General features: G+C 47.5%; 1 protein-coding gene across 3 annotated transcripts in view; it reads left to right on the top strand.

The window, feature by feature from the left end:
- Positions 1 to 1,150: 1,150 nt before the first annotated feature.
- Positions 1,151 to 9,991, top strand: part of SFMBT1 (Scm like with four mbt domains 1) — a 138,390-nt gene continuing 129,549 nt past the window's right edge. Inside the window, exon 1 of one of the 3 annotated variants that reach the window (XM_067754753.1) lies at positions 1,151 to 1,314. The gene's annotated coding sequence lies outside the window, so the exon portion shown is untranslated. Of the gene's footprint in view, positions 1,315 to 1,737; positions 1,974 to 9,991 lie in introns of those variants that run through there. The other 2 variants (XM_067754752.1, XM_067754754.1) reach the window with 2 other exon arrangements.

The following is a 9,991-nucleotide window of genomic DNA, read 5'->3' as shown; positions in this document are numbered from 1 at the left end:
ATGGTACCCAACGCTTAGAAATGTGTATTGAACTCTTTTACACTTGTTCCTGGGAGGTGCAGAGTAAGTGGGGCAGCTCTTTGGGAAGCCCTATGGCACTGTGGGGCAAGAACACCTTGCTGTTCCTTAACCTTCCACCTGGTTATTCGACTGTCAGGAATTTGTTCCAAGTGCAGAACTAAGATACACATTAGCAAACAATTACAAGGAACCAAAATAGGCAATATTAAGAGACTGAGTGAATGGATGAGGATACCTGCACACATTAAAAATGAATTGTGTGAACAGAAGAAAAATGTTAGCGATGGTAGCAAACACAAAGGAGAATGTGTGGTTGCAACTATGTAAAGACGTGCATATAAGCGGAAGGTTTCATGTGTAAAAAGTTGCATTTTGTAGTAGTAGTATGGATACTTTATTCTTTTTTCATGTTTCTTTCTCCCTGGTTTTCTTATTCTTTTCAGTGGCAGTTAAAACAAAAACAAACAAACAAAAAAACTGGATTCAAATCTAGCCAGCAGCGTGACTTTGAGCAACTCTTGTCTGTAAAGTGGGGTAATATTTTCCAGCGCGATGGTTGAGGTCAGTAGGAAATGATTTGAGCCGCATTTGGCACCCCAGACCTCCTTCTTGCGGTGGGGGCGCCTCCTCCTCCCCGAAAGGCAGGAGCCGTCAAAGCCCTCTTGGAGACCTCCTCCCTGGGCCCGGGAGTCCAGGCACTCCTGGGTCTCCACGGCACAGGGACTCCTTCCTGCATGGAACTCTCCAGAGCAGGTGGGGATAGGGGTGTCCCACTGGCACCTGCCCTCGCTGGGGAAGGGGCAAGCTCGGGGAACATAACGCCCGTGGGCACCTCGGGTTGCGGGGCTGGCTTGTAGCCACCTTCGAGCTTCTGTCCCGACCCCGGGCCCCCTGCACTCCCGGCGGAATTCGGCAGCCGTCTTGTGCCCCCTCGCCGGGGCCCCGAGCGGCAGGAAAACTCGGATTTACAGGGCACCTCCTGCGGAAGCCTAGAGACACCGGGTGTGCCGGGGGTCCGGGTCTGACTTCGCAGACAGGGGGCACTTGGGTGCCTTCTCAGATCTCAAGGGTCGCGCCACGTCTCCGACGTGGGCCAGGCGGGAGGACGCAGCCCTCTCCCACGGCGACACGCGCCGATCTGGTATCCAGCTGTCGCTCGGTCCGTTCCTCCGCTAATGCCATCTTGCCGGAGGCTGTCACGTGCGGACGACAGCATCGCGCTTCCCCCGGCTCGGACACCAAAATCTACACAGGGACGCCACCCGGTTTCCTGGGCTCTGTCCACAACCCGAGGTGAGGCGCGGGGGCCCTTCCCTCGTGGGTTGGAGCAGGGACACGGTGGGCGCTGGGTCCCTGGGGGCGCGTCTCCCTGTCGGGGCCAGGCAGCGCGGGGTCGCAGCGCCGTCGGGGGCCGGAGGCGCCGCCGCTTGCCTTGCGCCACGGCCTCGGGGGTGTCCGCTGCAAGTTGTGGGCTGCGGGCACGTGGGGCTGGGGCGGCTGGCGGCGCTGGACCCCCCAGGACCCCAGTCCGCGGCCGCCTCGCCTCCCGCAACCGGCCAGCGGTGCGGGAAGACAAGCGGGCGAGCTCTGGGAGGCCAGGCCGGGGGGCGCCACGCGTGCGGCGCGAGGGGCGCGGGCCGCCGGGAGGAGCGCGGATGGTGGGGGGGCGCGGGCGCATGCGCCCTGCGCCCGTGCCATATTGGAATGAGTCGGAGCGCTGAGCGCCGCCGCCGCCGCCTCCGCCGGAGCGCGGGTGGAGGGGGGCGGGGAGAGCTGCCGGCCGCCCCGCTCCGCGGAGCCCAGCAGGAAGAAGGGCGCGAGCGGGCGAGTGCAGGCGGCGCGAGCGGAAAAAGCGCCCGCACGGGGGAACGAAAAGAAGAAAAGAAAGAAAACGAGCGCGAGAAGGGAAAAGCGAGCGATCGAGCGAGTGCGCGCGCGAAAACTCCCGACAGGTAAAAAAGCGGGGCCGCCGACTGGGCCTTCCCGCGCGGCGGCCTGAAGGGGCGGCGGCGGCGCCGGGGCGGTGGACCGCGCGGCGTCCCCCTCGAGGCGGCCACGCAACTTTGGCAACGAAAATCCGCCGGGAGCCGAAGGGCGGCGGGCGCGCGGTCTGAGGCGCCAACGGGCGGCGGCAGCACGTTGGGGGCGGGGGCGGGGCGGGTGTGTGTGGGGGGGAAACGCAGCGCCCGCGCGCGGCCTGGCGCGTCCCCGCGCGCCGGCCTGCCGGGCAGCAGGAGCGCGCCTGGGCGCCTCGCCGCGGCGGCGGCGGCCGGCCGTCCCGGGCGGACAGCGCGCCGAGCGGCAGCCTTGGGGCGTGAAAGGAAAGTGGCCGGGCGGCGGCAACGCCGGCGCCCAAGTTCCCCGGCGCGCTGGGCCCGCCGCGCGCCCCTCCCCGCGCGTCCCGCGCTCCCGCCCGCCGAGCCCCCGCGGACCCGCCCCCCGGGCTCGCTCCGGGCCGGGGCGCGAACCCGCAGCAGGACCCGGGGGCGCGCCGCCCGCGCGGAGGTCCGAACTTCGCAGGGCCGAGGCGGCCGCTGAGCGTCTAGCGGCCGCCGCAACCGGTTGCTTCGGGCCAGCGTGGTGGAGTGCGCTGGGCCTTCCTAGCGCCGCGCGAGCGGGCCGAGGGCTCGCGGGGAGCCCGCTGCTCGACCCCAGCCGGGCTTGCCGCTCGGGAGGTCCGTGACCGTTTCGATTTCTGTTCTTAAAGTCTCGTTTTGGATCTTGAAAAGAGGCTATGGAGAGGCGAGCAGAGTGTCCTGAGAAGGCAGGCCTGCCCTGTGGGGAGCAGAAACGCCTTGTGAGAACAGAGATAAATTCCCGCGGAAAGGATGTATGTTAAGTTTTTCACAAGATGTCAGCTGCTCACTGGGTTCTAAAACTGAGCCGTAAAGGACAGGTCACCTGCACGTTTTGTTATGCGCCAGGATTGGGGTAGGACACCCTTGCCAGGGCCAGGCGTTTTATTTAGTGGGGGTTATTCCCAGCGGTTCTCTCAAAGCCATGCGGATGGACGGCCCTGAGCGAGGTTTCGTGAGCCCTGCTTAGCAGTGATATAGTCTTGAGAACCAAGAAACCATCAGAGAGATTTGAAAGGAAATAAAATGGATTTTGTCAATCCCTGCATATGCCTTCTCCTCTGGAACCACATTTTTCAGATGTCACACTTTATTGCATCGCAAGCAAAATGCCTGAAAATGTAATTGTTCATTTGTCAACTGTCTTGACAGGAGGAAGGAAGATGAGTGTTTTCTTGCATACACTTTGGGGCCTGTTGGCCTCGTGTTTTGAGGGATATGTTGAATCTTTCTAGGCCACAGGTAGATTCAGAGTTGAGATTTGTTTATAATGTCAGAAAAGTAACTGCTTGGTGGAAACGGGAGTGGCCCAAGATCAGGAAACAGTTACATTACTGCTGTTGTCATTGACTAGCTGTCTTATCTTGGGTATGTTTCTTACCCGTTACAGATTTGGTTTTCCTTCTTCGCAGAGTTAGAGGATGAGTGGATCATTATTCTGCTGCTTTCAGTTCTAAAATTCGGTGACTTTTTAAAGTGAACGATTAAAAAAATCTCGGTCTGTACTTTGAAAGGTTCTACATAAAAGTGCTCACAATGTGCATCTTTATTAAAATACATTTAGAGAAAATATCTTGGGAGCTCTGGATGATTTCATGTAATTATCTGGAAAGATAGTTACACATGTATTTTAATATGTTTTTGAAATTATATATATATATTTATTCATTTATTTATTGAGGCCTAACTTACAGTAAAATCTTAAGTACATAGAGTTCAATGACTTTTTACGTATGTATACGCTTTGGTAGCTACACTCAGATTAAGATACAGAGTATTTTCAGCCTCCCGAAGGGCTCTCTTTACATTCTTTCCGTTCAGTAAACACCTTCCCCCTCCCAAGGTGATCACTATACTGACTTCCATCACCACTGGTAAGTTTTGCTTTGCAGCAGAACTCTTTTGAGGGTGAAAGGGGGCAGTATTAATAAACTGAAGGACAACATGTGTGTAAACCTGGAGTTATGGTCATGGTCGTTTTCGCCCTAATCCTGATGCTTTTATAACAATTCTTACTTTTTTTAATATCTAAAATAACTAAAAATTCTGACCTGGGAGACTTCTTAGTCAGAAGATCACTTTTTAGCTGAGGCAGTACTGTGCAGGTTTGGATCTGTGGTTTTTGGGAGTCCTTGTGGACACGGGGCCTGTATTAATCTGTTATTTCTCGTTTTTGGAATACAGGTATATTTGCAGACATTAGGTTTGAAGGATGAATCATAAACTTTCCCAACAAGTCAGATTTAAGTTGTCAGTAGATGAGTCAGTTCCTTAAAGCCTAGAATTTGCTGAGAAAATTAAATGAAAATGGATTTTTTAAAGTTCAGTGAATTAAAGAATGTGGGCATAAAGCTTTAACAACCTTTTAAATGACGGCAATTAACTTAATTTATATATGCAGGATATTTGCCTGGTTTATCAAATCATTAAAACTCTAGCGATGAAAGCAAAAACAAAAAGTAACTAAAAGTTGTATCAGGTGTGTTTTTTTCTTTTTAATTTCAACATGATTAAGATACCTTTTTGTGTTAGACCTAGGAAGTTGGGTTTTTTACATTCCCCCCCTGAAGCAAGTACTTCAGCAATTTGCTTGTCCTACCCAAATGCCTTTTAGTATATTCTTGTACCCTTTCTTGTTTCTAATGCTAAAGGAGAGGAGTTAGAGGTTGTAAGTGAGTTCTTGTTAGTTCTCACAAAGGTCTGTGTTTTTCTACTGCATGGCCATCTGTGTGATACAAAGTTGGGAACTGTCTGAGGCCTGTGTTAGGGATGTATGGGGCGTAGTCCACAAAGTTCAAAGATTTTCTTTTGTGAAATGATTCTGCTGAATAATTGTGTTTTTCTGTGACTAGGTCAGACAGTTAGCCAAAAACTAAGCTGAATTTGGTCACTCTACCCCAAGATTCATAGCATCATTAGGAAAGTAATTCATCACTTAGTTGTTATTGATCCACCAGTTTTTATCTCTCCTTCCTTCCTTCCTCCCTCCCTCCCTTCCTTCCTCCTTTCCTTTTTTGGTGGCTCTTTTTAGATTTCTTAGCTTTGGCATTATCAGATATTTAACTTAAAATTTGTTAAATTTTTGAGAGATGCAACTGAAGAGATGCAAAATGAGAAGCACATATGAAAGGGAATTCCGTCTTTTGTTTTTTTGTAAACTATGATTTTTCTCTTTAAAAATGCTTTTCTTATTCATAATCTTGCTGCTTCTGTAGGGTACTTTTGCTTTCACAGTGGTGACTAGACTGGGCTTAGCTGTAGAATGATGATGTAGAAGCTGATATCTTTTGACTCTGAAGTCTATAGAAAAGCTGAACTGTCCAAACTTCATTGGCCTTTTTATTATGACTTCATGTCATGTTCACATTAAAGAAATGAATACAATCCAGAAAGCAGAAGACCATAAGGCAGGTATTTGAATGCTAAATATTTTTTATTAAATCTTTTCTATCTTATAATTTCCTGAAACTTTTCTTTCTGGATTTATTTGGCTGTTAACCAGTATTTCAGAATAATTTAAATGAGAATGAAAGAACATTTAATCAGTAAATGGTATGGTTTTGTTATGGCAGGGTATTTTTATCTCTGTAAATAGAATTTGTTTTCTAACTGGAATGTTTTGTAATTGAAAAAAAAATTTCTTCTTGTACATAGTTGTTAAATTGGCTGAAAGTCTCTGGGGATTTTGGTTACCTGGGAGATTTTGAACCATTAGACTTCAGGGAGTGGGATTTTGATATGACTGTATACTTCTTCAAGTGGAACTGGCCCCACTGGAAAATGTTTACAATAGAAAGGATATGGTCAGGTTGTTACAAGTTCATTTTTAAGCTTTACAAAAGTGGGAGAGAGGATAAGAAGACGGGTTATTAAAAGAAAAATTATGACTTTACTGTAGACGTTTTAACAAGTTTGATTGTAAATCTTTGCCTGTTGCTGAAAGGCACCTAAAGATTTGTAGTTATTTTTTAGTCTCTTTTATTCAAGAGGATGTTTATAAATTTATTCAGCTCTTTTTGACTTTAGATCATCACTCAAGGACATAATTAAAAAGAAATGTTGTCTATATATTGTGCTAAAGGTATTAGGTCTCTGCTGAACTTTGTGGTTTGATAGTTGAGTAACTGCAGAGCCAAGCACTGGGCTGTGTGGGTAAAGGCTATACAGTGGCATTTCTAACATGGTGTACAGTGCTGCATGCAGGTGTGTTTGCTTAATCTAGAGAAAGGTTAATCACTAGACTGATTTGGGGTGGATAGGGCAGTTGAGAGTACCTGCTTGGTTTGGGAAAGTTGGTTTTGGGCTGAGATGACATTTGGAGAGGGTCTTAGATGAGAGATGAAGGGAGGTTTGTTGGCAGCTGCAAGTGCAGGACAGTCGTATTTGGAATGACAACATGAGATGGACTGAGAAATTTATCAGTCATTAAAATACCTCAAGAGTTTTTCCTGCTGAAATTCAGTTTAAAGTGTTAACCAACAAGTACTTCGATTTAATTCCAAAATATTATATATATTTTTTTACCCAGAATAGTTTTAAAATTTATTTTATTTATTCTTGGCTGCGTTGGGTCTTTGGTGCTGCGCACGGGCTTTCTCTAGTTGCGGTGAGCGGGGGCTACTCTTCCTTGCGGTGCATGGGCTTCTCATTGCGGTGGCTTCTCTTGTTATAGAGCACGGGCTCTAGGCGTGCGGGCTTCAGTAGTTGTGCCTCACGGGCTCTAGAGCGCAGGCTCAGTAGTTGTGGCGCACAGGCTTAGCTGCTCTGCGGCATGTGGGATCTTCCCGGATCAGGGATCGAACACTTGTCCCCTGCATTAGCAGGTGGATCCTTAACTACTGTGCCACCAGGGATGTCCAGGTTTCATTTTTATTATTGAGCAAAATGGGCAGGGGTAGGTGATCTAGTAGCTAAAGCTAGAAATATGAAAAACTTTGGGTATTTGATTGTTATTATGGTCATTTATGATATCTGAACCCCTTGACCTCTTAATATAGTTGATGCTTATTATTTTCATTTGTTTCCCTTTTGAAGTTGATTTTAGTCCTCAATCATGGTTTGTATTTGCATTTAAAATATACGTAAGTTTTTATTATTGTTAATATTGATACAAGTAACACTGTACACAAATTGGGAAACAGACTTAATCTGCTCTTAGGCATTATCTGTGCCTGGCTTTCCTTAAGGGCTCCTGGGTGAACTGAGAGAAATTTTAAATGGCTCTGTTGCCAGTAGTAGTTGTGACACGGGAAGCAGTGGGCTGGGTGGGCTCTTCTGGCTTTGCCTTCTAGGGTGGCTTTCCTTCTCTGCTGTGAGTGCTTGAGGAGGGCTCCACGACTCCTACAGCCAGATCCAGAGCTTTAAGGCACAACAGGGTTCTGAAAACCGTTTCTCCTCCCAGCCCACCCCTTGACCTTTACCCTGATTTTGGCTTTCTATTAACTTTGAGAGGAGCTCTTTCCAAAGCAGCTATACTACTGAAACCTCAGGTTCTGGTGTGGTATTCTTTTTCCGCCACCTCCTTGAGAGGCTTCCCTACTCATCCTGTGTCATCTTTGACCTCATTGTTAACCTCCTTTTCCTCTCAAAGAGTTCCAGCCCCTTTAAGCCTGGACCCATTGTCCAGTCTTTTGCTTCCTGGCCAGTACCCTTTACTCTGGTCCCTTTGCCCTTCTGCAGCTTCTGCTCTGTTGAGTACCACCCCTGCCAGTCCAGCCTGTGCCTGCTCTTCGGTGGACAGACTGCCCACTTCAGACCCTGAAGGAGACTTCAGGGTCTCCTCCTGAAGTGGCCCTATGTGCCACTAGCTCCACACAATCTTAGCTCGAGGCAGACCCTTTTCTTTTTGCCTTCTGTGACCTTTTCAGACCCTCCCTTGGTGGATTCCCCCACATTTAGACTTCATCTAGCTCTTATGCCCCCCTAAACCTTTCTGCTGAGCTTCAGATCCATATATCCTCTGTTCTCTGGGCCTGTCCAGTTTGGATGCTCTGCTGGCCTCTCAAAATCTACAGGTCCTGAACAGAATCCCTCAGTCTACCTTAAAGCTACTCCTCTAGCCGGCCCATCTGCCTAGGTCTCTTTTTTGACCTTCCTTCTTAGTGATGGCTTCCATTTTTTCCCCCAACAGCTTTCCCGTGGAACTGAGTTTTATTCTTGAATTACCAACCCTTTACTTAAGAATGTGCAGTTCTGACTCCTTGGCTTTCAAACATTTTTAGAAGCTATGGGACCCTTTGTTAAGTGAAATCTTTCTAGGAAACCCAATATGTAAAATAAGTAAAACTAGAGTTCTGGTGGAAGGGGAGTGAAGGGTCAGCATCCTGTCCTGCCACTTAGGCCTTCTAGTGCTGCCCTCTTCCTCTTCCGAGGCAGAGCTGGTATCTGGTCCTTGGACTCTGTAAGTGGAACTTTCTGGAGTTGCTCAGTACTGCCTGAGGGCACTCTGCTTGTCGGAAAATCACTTGATCTGTTCTGCACCCCACCTCTTTCCCATTGGTTTTATTTTAATTGTGACTGGTAAATATAAAATTAACGCTGCGATGAATCTTGCCAAGGAAAAGGAAAGCCACTTTGGAAAGTGAAACTAGGTTTTAAAAAGAGCCAACTCCTTTAAATGCTGAAACCTTCAAAAGTGCCCAAGGGTTTCTTTCAAGTTTTATGGAAGTCTCTACTAACTTATCTTATTCTCTTAAAAGCTGCTTTTCTACACCATGAACATGCAAGTAAACTTAGTTTAGTTTTACTGTTTTTGTTTTGTTCCTTTACCAGTATAGCAGGTTTGTTCAGCCCATAATATAACTAAAATGTTAAATATTTGCAGTTAAAAATATGTTCTGTTGCCTCCAAATGGTTGTCCATACCCTCCATCCTCTGCCCCTCCTTCTCCAATCCATCTGACACACTGTGGCCAGATAGCTCTTTCTAAACAAACTTGATTTTATCACATAAACTTATTCTGCTGCCAGCAGGGGAAAGTCCAGGCTCCTCAGGAATGTGCACAGAATCCTTGAGGAGCTTGTCCCCTCACCTGCCCAGCTTAGCCCCCTCTCACACACGCCCATCCCTCCAGCCACGCCTACACCCTGGTCCTCTGCACATACTCTCCTCTGCATGTCCAGTGTGTCCTCCACGAACACAAGGCTCCCCAAATATCAGTCTCGCACGTACCAATCTCATGCTTTTGGCCATATTTGATTACCATAATTATTCTTTCAATATTTAAAAAATTTACTTTAAATTTTTGACTATTTTATTTTTAAAAATATTTATTTATTTATTTGGTTGCGCCAGATCTTAGTTGCGGCATGCAGGATCTTTAGTTGTGGCATGCGGACTCTTAGTTGTGGCATGCATGCGGGATCTAGTTCCACGACCAGGGATTGAACCCAGGCCCGCTGCACAGGGAGCATGGATTCTTACCCACCGGACCACCAGGGAAGTTCCTAAAATTTTGACTTTTTAACTTAAATTTTATAAAACATTATTACATTTTAAAAATAAAAATAATGAAATACAAGTAATAGTAAGTCTAATCGTTTTATCCAAATATATTCCTTCAGTAAGTTTCTTATTTATTTATGGCCGTACCATGTGGCTTGCGGGATCTCAATTCCCTGACCAGGGATTGAACCCAGGCCCTGGCAGTGAAATCCTGGAACCCTAACCGCTAGGCAGCCAGGGAACTCCCAAGGTTCTCAACAAAGCCTTTGTACTTAAAATTTTTACAAACTATGTACCTCATAACAGGAGATATTAAGAATTTTTTTTTTTTAAGTGTGATAATGGTGTTGTGACTATATATGAGAATGCCCTTATTCTTGGGAGAAGCAAGCTGAAGAGTTTAGAGCTGAGGTATCATGATGTCTCATGATGTCTTCAACACTTTCAAATGG

This window comes from Pseudorca crassidens, chromosome 10, assembly GCF_039906515.1.
Source record: "Pseudorca crassidens isolate mPseCra1 chromosome 10, mPseCra1.hap1, whole genome shotgun sequence".
In the NCBI taxonomy this organism is placed as follows: Eukaryota; Metazoa; Chordata; class Mammalia; order Artiodactyla; family Delphinidae; genus Pseudorca; species Pseudorca crassidens.
This window is presented reverse-complemented; position numbering and strand designations above follow the sequence as displayed.